Source organism: Mangifera indica, chromosome 5 (genome assembly GCF_011075055.1).
Source record: "Mangifera indica cultivar Alphonso chromosome 5, CATAS_Mindica_2.1, whole genome shotgun sequence".
Lineage (NCBI taxonomy): Eukaryota > Viridiplantae > Streptophyta > Magnoliopsida > Sapindales > Anacardiaceae > Mangifera > Mangifera indica.
Genome location: NC_058141.1, coordinates 4,139,493 through 4,152,111, shown reverse-complemented (window position 1 = coordinate 4,152,111; position 12,619 = coordinate 4,139,493).

The following is a 12,619-nucleotide window of genomic DNA, read 5'->3' as shown; positions in this document are numbered from 1 at the left end:
GCTTATCCTAAAGAATTGATCATTTGTGAGGAAACTCAAGGTGTTAAGATTCAATCATCTTTCAATTTTTGTAATAATTTATTATTTCTTTCACAATTTGAAAAAAAAAACATTTCATGATGCATTAAATGATGAGTTTTGGATTTTAGCAATGCAAGAGGAACTAAATCAATTTGAAAAAAAATAATGTTTAGGAATTAATCCCTCGCTAAATCACCAATCTGTTATTGGCATAAAATGAGTTTTTAGAAACAAAATGAGTGAATTAGGAGCGATTGTTAGAAATAAAGCTCAATTAGTGCCCTAAGGCTACAACCAATAAGAGGGAATAGATTTTCAAGATATTTTTGCACTGGTAGTTAGACTAGAATCCATTAGGATGATTTTGGCATTTACATGTTCTAAAAATTTTATTTTATATCAAATAGATGTCAAAAGTGTTTTCTTAAATAGATTTATCATGAAGGAAGATTATGTTGAATAACCTCATAGGTTTGAAAGTTATGATTTTCCAAACCATATTTTTAAACTTCAAAAGGCCTTTTATGGTTTAAAACAAACACCTTAAGCATGGTATGAACGTTTGAGTAAATTTTAGCTTGAAAAAGGCTTTAGCATGGGAAAGTAGATATCACATTGTTTATTAAGTATAAAGAAAATGACACACTCTTAGTTCAAATGATATCATTTTTGGTTCTACGAATGTCTTTTTGTGTTAAGAATTTTCTAATCTTATGAGCAAAGAATTTGAAATGAGCATAGTATTTTCTCGAACTTAACATCAAACAAAACAAAGAGGGCATCTTCATAAACCAAGTTTCATACATCAAAGACTTATTAAAGAAGTTTGGCATGAAGGGACAAAAAGCCTCAAGTACACCGATGAGTTCAACTATCAAGCTCACTAAATATGAAAGTAGGTCAAATGTTGATGTCAAAATGTATAAAGGCATGATTAACTCTCTTTTATATGTAACTGCTAGTAGACTCGATATTATGTTTAATGTGTGCTTATGTGCTTGATTTCAATCATGTCTAAAGGAATCCTATTAAAAAGCCATTAAAAGAATTTTCAAATATTTGCGTGACACTCGATTTTTAGATTTGTTGTATCCTAGGAAAACTTCTTTTGACCTAGTAAGTTTTTGGGATTCCAACTTTATTGGGAACCAAGTTGATAGAAAAAGTACTAATGTTACTTATCATTTTCTAAGTCATGCAGTAGTTTCATGGTTTTAAAGAAAACAAAACTCTGTAGTTTTATCGATTGCAGAAGTGGAATATATTATTATTGGTAGTTGTTGAGCCCAAGCCTTGTGGATGCAACAAACCTTTAGGGATTATGGATTTAGCTTATCTAAAACTTTAGTCTTGTGTGACAACACAAGTGCTATTAGCTTATCCAAAAATCTGATTCAACACTTTTGAACCAAACATATTGAAATTAGATATCATTTTATTCGATGTCATGTTTAAAAGGGTGATATTTGTCTTGACTTTATATCCATTGAAAATCAACTTGCAGATATTTTTACAAAACCACTTGGGAAAAATCTTTTTGCAAAATTAGAGGTGAACTTGGGATCATGGAATCACCACATTAGCATTTGCACTTACATATCATTGTGGTTGTAGTGTTTTGGTTGAATTTAAAATTTCAATATTTGCTTAATGCATAATTTTATAATTAGACAATATTTGATTGAAAATCTTCTATGAATTATGTATACATTGATTACTTATGTATTTGATCTCCTTCTCATTGTATTTTGCATCAAAATACTTTGCATTTTATGTTTTTTCAATGAAAAGAAATGCATAGTTAGATCATTTGGGCTTTTCCATGTTCAAAATTAAATAACAAAATTCATAGAAAAATAACTTAGACTGTGCACTTTCGGTTACAAGACTACAAAATTCAGCTAACCAAATTGTTTAACAAAATTTGGTCGATCGAATTTGGCAAATTCAATTGATTGAATCTGTTGAATTCTAAGGTATAAGGACATGAATCCAGATGGCAGACTCCCTTTTTTTCCAACCTTTTTTCATTTCTTCTTCATGTTATCTCATTGCTGATTATTTCAACTCTCTCAAATCACCTCCAAACTTGCTTTTTCTTGAATCAAATCTCTCTAAACATATGTTTTATTTGTTTTCAACAAAAAGCCCTTTCCAAAAACATCACATTTTGCCTAAAATCACCTAAAATCCCATCAAAACTTTAAACCTTGGCCTTTTCAATTTCACACAAAATTATCTTATTTTTGTTGATTTTCTCTTAAATTAAGGACAAAATCATCATTCCAAACATCATTCTAACTGATTTCAAGCATCAATTTTTGAATTTGAGCCTAACTTCAAAAACCCCTAAACTTACATAACTCATTTTCAGTTTTTCTACCTAAAATACTTTTACGGTCAAGCGTTTTGACTTCCAATCATACCATGGTCTTCTTCTCATCATTTTCAACTAGCATGTGCACTTAGTTTTCAAATTCGTATCTGTTCATGAAAAATTATGCTTTTGTCGTTGTATGTACATTTGCACTTCATCACACTTCATAGCATTTTGTGTGGTATTTATTCTCTTGCTCTTTGTTTTATCTTTTAAAATTTTTCATTTGTTCTTTGTCAGCTTAAGTTGTTAAATTTGCTTGTATATCACATGTTTAGCAATTATGGTTAATACTTGTCGTAGTAGTTCTAAGCGTGCCTCTAGGTCATCTAGAAATGTCATTGATAGATCTAGAGCTCCTATCGATTGAGTCGAGCCTTCGGAGGCTCCTTTTGATTACACTTTCTTTCTTTCTGCTCGAGCCACTACAACTTATGTTGACCGCTATTGTTGTCATGCTCTTTGTAAAACCCGCCAAGTTAACGTTAATTTATCTATGCAATTCAACCTTAGAACTCTTTTTGATAGATTCAGATGGACTCATTATGTCACCTTAGGTGGTTATGTTTACCCTACTCTTGTTCGTGAATTTTTTTCAAATGCGGAGTTTGATAGGCTTTATAATGAAGCCATCTCTTTTGTTCGAGGCTATGATATTCATTTCTTTCTTACTAGCCTCTGTGTAACCTTAGGTCTTCTAGTTGTTTGCGGTATTTTTCTCCTACCCTAAGTGTGGCATTTCATCAACCCCTTATATCTTGATGTCTTTTTAGCTATGACGGGTAATCCTACCTATGATGTAGTTATTTGTTCATCACATAGGCATCTCACTTCATCTACTCGTCTCCTTCATAATATTATTAGTTATACTCTTGCACTAAAATAAAGTCATTTCAATGAAGTCAACATAGTTGACTTCTATCTCTTATAAACCTCAATCATTTCATTTTTTATCTGATGGTCTTTACTTTTTCTCATCACACCCATCTTTTACCTTATGCCTCTATCATTACCTTGATTCTTTCAAAGGTTGGGGTTTCTTTCCTTGATGAGCTAGATGTTGAGCTAGTTACTGATACATATACTGCTTCAAGCCTTTGAGCTATGGGATTTGGCCAATAAAATGGTACATGTAGACATATTTCAAAGATTGTACCTAGTAGAGGTAATATTGTCTGTGGTTTAGCCTCGAATGTTAATTTTGATGATGAGTCCTAGGCTTTTGATGCTCTAGCTGATGATGTTGATGCTAGTGGTGTTGATGTTGATGAGGACTAAGATTCCTTCAAGTTGCAAGCTTATGCTTTAACCAAGAGATCTAGGATGGCTATTGGAGTGAGTTTCTCTATTGAGCTAACTATCGCTTTAGCTATTGATCTTATCTCTATTTTATCTAATGAGCTTATGAGTCTTTGAGCTAAGGTTCGCACTGATTTTGCTAATGTTGTGCTAGTATTGTCGATCTTCAGGTTGAGGTCATAGACGACATAGATAAGCTTCTTTGTCGTTTTCCTCCACCTCCTTCTTAGTTTATCTTTTTTTTTTCATTATATCTTTGACGTATATGGATTTTACATATACCTTGATGTTTTATCTTGTTTGGATGGTTAGTGCTTTTATTTTTGCTAACCATGCTTATTTAGACATTGTATTCATGGATTGTGCCTTGATGCTTATTTTTGGCCATTTTGGTGATCATTTCTATATATGTTCATGCATTTTTTTCTTCCTTTGTCTCATTAACTATAAGGTTTATCTATTTCTTTTTGATAATGACAAAAGGGGAGAAGTTTTGAATGTTTGTATTTTATATTTGAACATGGATATATTTGATTACAAATGCAATATTTGATTGATGTGGTTGATGTTGGATATATGATATTGATATGAAGTGCATTATTATTGTCTATGGTGCATATATTCAAAGAGAGGAAACTTGATTTTTAGGGTGAACTCTTGCAAAATTTTCTTAAAAATCAAGTGTTTTTTTAACTTCAAGAAAATACATTCATTGACATTCTTTTTAAAATTTTTTGAGGTACTTATGTGTTTGTTATTATAAAAAAGGGAGAGATTGTTGACTCAGAGAGTTGTTTTGCTCTTATCTTGATGATAACAAAGTAATATGTCCTTAATCATATTAATTAATGACTTTATTTCAGTGTGAGTTTAGATTACAAGAATTCATCTAATACATTTGAAGGAATATCAAGATGGAAATCAAAGATAAGAGTCAAATGAAGAATTGTTGAAGATTTGAAGAAAAGCTCAAGTCTAGGTAGATTTTTTTTTTATTTGTATGTCTTGGAGCATTAGTCTTAATTAGAATATTTATTTGCATGTGAAAGCTCACTCAAACATTCATTTTTATATCTTCAAATTTTTGGGTTAAAATGTCAATTTTCAAACTTATTGAGTTAAGTCAAATTTTTCTCATGTTTCATTAATTCATTTAAAATTATAAAGTTTTGTGGATTGCATTTTCATATCTCAATGTTGGCTTTGAAAAAGTTTTCAAAAATGGGTTAAATTGTCAACTTTCAAAGTTTTAAGGGGAAATAGTAATTTTTAAAAATTCAAGAGATAAAATGTAATAAATTTGGTTGACTGAATTTGACTAGTCGAATTTTTGAATAGTGCTATTAGATGATCCAAAAGCCATGTATTTTGGCTTTCAAAATTTTGGTCGATTAAATTTCTTCCGATCAACTAAATTGTGCTTTGAATTTTCTAACGACCAGTGTCATGTGAACACTATGGAAGTATCATGTCACATATGATCAACTGAATTCTATGTTTTCTAAAATAATTAAAATGGCTAGTTTTGTGCACAACAATAACTTTCCTTATTTTCCCTTTTATAAACCTAATCAAATCCATTTGGGAATGACTTTTGCAATAAAAGAACTTTCACATATTTGAGAGGAAATCATTTTTTTGAGCAATTCACTTGCAAATCTTCTTCTCTAATCAAAACCCTTACTTATACACTTTCTTGAATTTTTGTATTGGATTGTACTAAGCTAAAACTTTGATATATACTCTTTGCGAGAGTTTTTAAGCTTTATCTTCTTATAAATTCGTATTATAAAAGAGTAAGATTCACTATTAGAGAGGCTAAAGATTTCTACTGAGATAAAATGGACACTAGCACTTGTAAAGGTTAATACCACCTTAGAATCTACTTGTGTTGTAAAGAAAAGCTTGATTGGGGTTTTATCAATCAAGGATTAGTGGAATACTCTAAAGGACATAACCTGAAAGAGTGGACGTGGGTTGAATTGTGCCAATCCACTATATATTGTTTGTTTGATTTTCTCATCTTTTAAACTCATATTTTGTGTTGTATGTTATTTTGATTGTGTTGATTATTTGAAATATCTCTTAACATTTTCATAACTTGCATTAAAAATAGTCATCATTAATTAAGTTGCATAAATTCGTTTAATTCTTCACTTTGTTAAAATTTTTTTTAAGTTAACTAATTCGCTTCCCTTCTTAAGTCATTCAATCCTTCAAATTACATAAGAATACTCATAATAAAATGAAGACTCATGAAAACTAGAAAGACGAAAATGCCCTTACAACTCTATGCCTTTTGACCTACAACCATCACAATTACTAGTACTAGTATTTATAAAAGTAGGGGAGTGAGTGATAAAATACTTAGTAAGTTAGAGACTCTACTAATAACTTTTACTTAATTTTCAAAAATGTCTTTGATCTCGACTCATACTAACTCTGTCATCTGGACTCAGTATTAGACACCATAAGGATGATGGTGAGTCCTGTTTGTCATGTCCATGCTTATGTTAGAGTCTAGGGAATGTCTAGACAACATGTCTTAACTCACATGTCAAACTAAGTCCTATTTAATCATTGAGGAACCACTCCTCATATCCCTATCTGGTATGACCACACTTAACTAGGTGAAAGCATCTATATCTAAAAGCTATCACTGAAATTGTATAGTAGACTAATCAAACCAACTCAAATACAAGGATTTGACACATTATCTATGTGAGTTATCTCTTTGTTATATTACATTAGGGATGTATCTCAATTAGGCTCTTCTATGAGTTAGTTCCTTACTATGGGTACAGTGTCCTACTAAAGACGTGCCCTACCGTAGGCTGTGTAGGGAATGTATACTTACAGTACCCTCTCGTAACGATCCTATGATGTTTAACATGCATGCAACTCGAGCCTTAACACAACTCAGGCTTGTCTTAGCTTCCACCTATGACATATCACATGTCTTATTAAAACTAACCTCTTAAGCATATTGGGTACTACTGCAAACTGAAATTCTCTTTACTAGTTCTCAAGACAACCCTTAGATTTTATACGAATTCTTTTTCTTTTTTATTTATATTGGTTTAAATATATGAATGTATGCTTTTTGACACATGAGGGTGTGTCCCTCTGTTTACTCATACATGATCAACCTCCCTATGGTCTCTTTCCTTGTATTATTTCCCTATGTACACGAGTGTATGTTCTTAGTAACACGGGGCATGTGCCCCTTCAGATATTTATTGCACTTTGCTTTCTAGAACTCATCTCAACTGTCACTTTGTAAGGGTATTTTGGTCTTTTCACCCTAACATATGGTTATAATAAAACTACACGCAGAAAGTTTATGTGTCCTAGTTGACCACTCACTGATCAATTATGTTTAACGGTCACTAAAACGTCGAAAAATGTAAGTTGAATCTTAAGTTTCACGTACATAGTTATGTGTCGAGTCTAGAATGCAGAAAATGTTAAGAATTGAAACCTAAATCAGTCCCTTCAACGCTTCTTTTTCTATTAGTAATACAACTACTCATTAACAAGATCTTTATACCCAAAAGGTCGGCAAAGATTAAATGAATAATCAACCAGGAATATCTTATACATAAAATCACATAGACCGCATATAACGATGGCATTTAAATCACTATTTTTAAAACTTTATCCGCCTTTTATTCCGTCACTCGATCACAAATTCATAAACATTCAAAGCTTCTTTTATGCCAATTAAAACTACTAGCAATGATAAATCATGGTGTTATTTACCAATACATATGTATACACATATTCATACTCATGGATTGCACTCTATCATAAGCAAAATCCACAATCAAACCCATCTCTCATAATTGTCATTAACTAATCATGCTATTGCATTTAGTTTCTATCATAAGAGGAATCATACTAAAGTGTCAATTAACCTCAATTTAAAGCACACTAAAAGTAAAAGTCTTACTTAACTCAAATCTACAAAAATCAAGCACACTAGTAGGTCATTTTCTTTCTAGTTTTCTCTTATCCACGCCCTTGGGAAATGGTCGTTAGAGTTACTACATAGAAGCCATATGATTAGACTTTCACTCATTCTCTCTTTTAGGAGATTTCATGCAATTAAAGATTATGAATAATAATCCCTAAAATGTAGCAATGCATCTTTTATAAAACTGAAACGCGTAATACCACACATGGGCGTGTACTACCCGATACATGGCTGTGTGTTATGTATTTTGAATTTTACATGGAATCTATTTTATCTGATTGACGTGGCATTGACATACGAGCGTGACCTTTCTGTACATAGTTGTGTGTCACCAAAAAGTCATACTTTGACTTCCTATTCACACTAACTCATACACATATTAGATAAACTCACGAATAAAGACTATTTTGCCCTTAGACGTACCTGTGGGTTTTACAATACCTTCCCCCTTAATAGAATTATATCCCTAAAATTCACTGAAAATGGCTCTGGATGTTTCTCTTTCCTAGTCCTTTTTATCTTCTAAGTATCTTTCTCAACCTTATGGTTCCTCTAAAACACATTGACCAAAGGAATCTATTGGTTCCTTAGCTATTTGATCCTCTTATCTAGGATTTGAACTAATCTCTCCTCATAACTTAATTCCTTGGATAGTTGAATTTCCTCGGTCTTCAAAATATGGGAAGGACTACAAATATACTTGCATAATGACAAAACATGAAATACATTATGAATACAATCCATGTTTACTAGTAACACAAGCCTATAAGCTACCATTCTGACATGTTTTATAATCTCATATGGGCTGATGAACCTAGAAGCTAACTTAACTTTTCTCTCGAACCTCATCATGTGTTTGAAAAGGACCACTCGAATGAAAACTTTATCACCTACATTGAACTCTAGATCTCGATGTCCTTGATCGACATAACTTTTTTGTTAATCCTAGGTCAGTTTCATCCTTTGTCTTATTAGTTGGATGTCCTTAATCATTTTCTGAGTTAACTTCGGTTCAAAAGACTAAACTAAGACATCTATCTCACTTAACTCATCCCGGTGTAGAGGAAAACGACACCTCCTACTATAGAGTGTTTCATAGGGTGCCATCTAAATCATTATCTAATAATTATTATTATAGGCAAACTCTACCCAACTAGCCCTATAGGCTAAACAACAAGCTCTCAATATGTCATCTAACACCTGATTAGTCCTCTTAGTTTGACTATTTGTTTGTGAGTGATATGTTATACTAAATGCCAAATTTGTACCCAGTGGTCTGTGGAGACTCTTTCAAAAGGTTGACACAAACCTAGTGTTTCTGTCTGATACAATAGCCTTAGGCACCTCATGCAACTTGATAATCTCTCAAATATATAATTTGCCTAGTTGATTTGTAAAGGTAATGCCTTTAATAGGCAAGAGGTGCATTGACTTTGTTAACTTGTATACTATTATCCATAGCCTATTGAAACCACTTTGAACCTTCAGGAGCTTAACAATGAAATCCATAGAGATATGCTTCCTTTTTCACTCGGGTACACTTAGAGGCTGAAGTAATCCTGACAGTCTCTAGTATTTAACCTTAATTTGCTGACAAGTAAGACACTTCGTATAAACTCTGGTTGTGGCCCTTCCTACAGGATGTTGCTACTGTTCTACTCTCACTGGAACGACTATACAAAAACAAGTAATATGTTTGAGTTGATGACATCTGAAATAAACTGGCTGGCCTTTCAGACACTCTCCTCTATGTTGCTTCCCATATTTTTGGAAAACTGGTATCTAAGGTCCTCTTTGTTTCTTTCTACTCTTCTAGTTCTTTTTCCTGCCTTTGAACTGGAAATGTCATTTACCCTTCCTGTCCTAGTCTAGAGGAGGGTCTCTCTATGTTGAAACTAAACCACTACTCATCGAGGGAACTGACATGGTAGCAAGGGTGTAACCTTTTGCCCTGTGGTCTGACCGAACCCCCTCCTCACAAAAACCTTTGCCCTTAAAGCTCAATCGAGGGCCTCTGCATAAGTCCTTGGTGGTTGCACCCCATGTCATAACTGTTAGAATATGCCCTAAAAACCAATCGCTTTAATTGGTTTTAAGGGTTGTATATCTTGCATATACATTATTAATAAAAGAAAAGTTCTGTTATACTTCACATGTTTTCAACGTCACTTATATATATATATATATATATATATATATATATATATATATATATATATATATATATATATATATATATATATATATATATATATGTTGTAGTTGTATATTACATCCATATTAACTACATGCATACGACATGTGAAAGGTCCCGATGAGTTTTAATAAACGTTATCAAATCGTTCCCTACATAGGCAATCTGTTTTGGCAATAGTATTGCATAGTGGGTGTGTGCTATATCACCACAGTATATCAATGGATGATATTAGACATGGTGGATATACACATGGGTAAACAATGGAACCATTTGATGGTTAGAGAACTGATCAAAGGTTATTTTATTATATTGTTTATCGAACGTGACCGCTGAACGATGATCACATGGACATTAATATGTAGTCAATGATACATCGTGAATCATACTAGTGTATAGATCCTTTGACTTGAGATATCACAGTTGTGCTTCGTTCCGAAACGTATGGTTCATACGGTGTATACCACGAAGCTAATCATGTCTCGTTTAGAAGCCGTTTTGATCATATGTTGCTTGAGCGAGAGGACAAGTGATGATCATACAAGGATCCATCAGCTCGACTGCTCCCGAGTTCCTATACGAATATCGAGAAACATGAAAATCTAAGACACTGGCCAATGTAGATAAAAGACCACAAGAAAAGAGTTTCGATGTGACACGTTATGATGTATTGCTTGATATTCGAAAAGATTAAATATTGGATTTTGACATTCCATGAATCCAAGTTTAATCGGGATGTAATGACGGAAGGATTGGACTACATGGTAAGTGTGAGTAAGAAAGGTTCATTTGATATTATGTGAAGCTTGTATTTCATTGTGATGTAGGGGTCATAGGACATTGCTAGATGATACCACATGATCAGTGGGAGCTTCATTTTGTAGCGGAAAATGAAGTATATCGGTTAATGACAGTTTTAGGTTATATAATGATATAATGAAACGTATCCTCCGATATGGGGCCCACGGCTACGTCACTATGAACCTTGAAGGTCACACCTATATTTCAAGGAAGAAAATGGTGTTATGAAACTGAAAATATTTATCCATGGTTGGCTAGCACTTTCCGAGGATAAAAATTATGCTTTTTGAATAAGATTCGGAAAAGGGGCAAAATTGTCATTTTACACCTTTTAAATTGTTTAGAAAGTTAAAATGATTAATTTTGGGCACAAATGACTTAACATGTGTCAAATTCTCATTTCTCTTATTTATCAACCAATGAGAATTAAGCATGTGTTTTAACTTGATAATTATCAAGTTTTAATGCAATAAATGTGAGAGAAAATAAAGAAAAATGCACATTTTTCTTTTCTTCTTCTTCTTTGCCGGGAAAAGCTTCTCCTTTCTCCATTTTTCTTCCTTGAATGGTGTAAGTCAAGAGATCACTTATTTTAGTGATTCAAGCTTCCAAACTTCAAATCAAATTACAAGGTACAAAGTAGTTTACATGTTTATACATTTTATTTCTTGAAAAACCATGTAAACTTTTCAATACCATTGCTACATATGATGTGAACATAAATTAAAAATTTTAATTTTCTTGCCAAAATCCTTCAAATGGTATCAGAGCAAGAGTTTGATCCTTGAATGACAAGAACATGCCATAATTTTAGGTGTTTGGAAGTGTTAGTGATCAAAACCTAAGCTATAATTTTTGTTATGTGTGATTGGTTCAAACCAAGTGTACATATGTTATTAGGAATGTCTTAATAGCATTGGAGAAGCTTTAAATTGTTGAAATTGTGTTGGATAACTTTTGAAATAATTAAAATAAAATTAAAAAAAAAACCCTAATTTTAGAAATTTGGGTGATTTTTAAATTAATGGTTTAATCATGATTTATACATGATTGTCATGATATTCACATGAATTTTAATCTTGACTTTACTTGGGAATGTGTTTTTTAAGAAACTTAGTTTGTGAGACTTGGTGAAGGGCATGAACAAGTTGACATGATTTCCATGTGTTTGGTTGATGGAAATAACATTTAATGTTGATTGAATTGTTATTAATTCTTTAAACTAGTGCTTGACTTGGTTTGAATGAGAATTGAATTCTTAATAGCTTGGATTGGATAAATTACTTTATGAGTAACCATATTCATGCTTGAATAATTATTATATGGTGAGATGAATTATGCTTGAGTGATGAATGATTCATATATGTCATGATTTGGTGAAATGCATGACACTTGTGAATTTGGCATGTGTTATATATTTATATTACAATTTGTCATTCTAAAATATATTCATGTTTAAGTATGAATTGAAACATGGTTAGTGAGATTTTGGTGAACTTGGTATATGTTTTGGAAACATCAAGAGTTAGGGTTTCATGGTTGGTTTCAAGAAAAATGTAATATAAAATTTTGGTTTAAATTACTTTGTTTACTTGTTATGGTTTAATCTTGTAGACACCAAACATTGGATGTGTTTGTATTTTAGCAAACTTGAATGAAAAGCATGAAATATGGTAAATTATTTGTTAAGTTTACCAAATTACAAATTTAATTTATATGTATGAATGTTTGACTAGGATGCCCAAAATGTCATGTCATTAAAGGAATTTGTGATAGTATTAATGTGTGACATGTGTATGCTATATATATGAGACATAGTGACATGGTCAACATCATGCTTTTAAATGCTTAATATTATGTATGCTAGATTGAAATAAACTTAACATGTTAGATGTGTTTGTTGTCTTAGATACATAAATAAAAACTCAAGTTTGCTAATCTAGGATTAAAT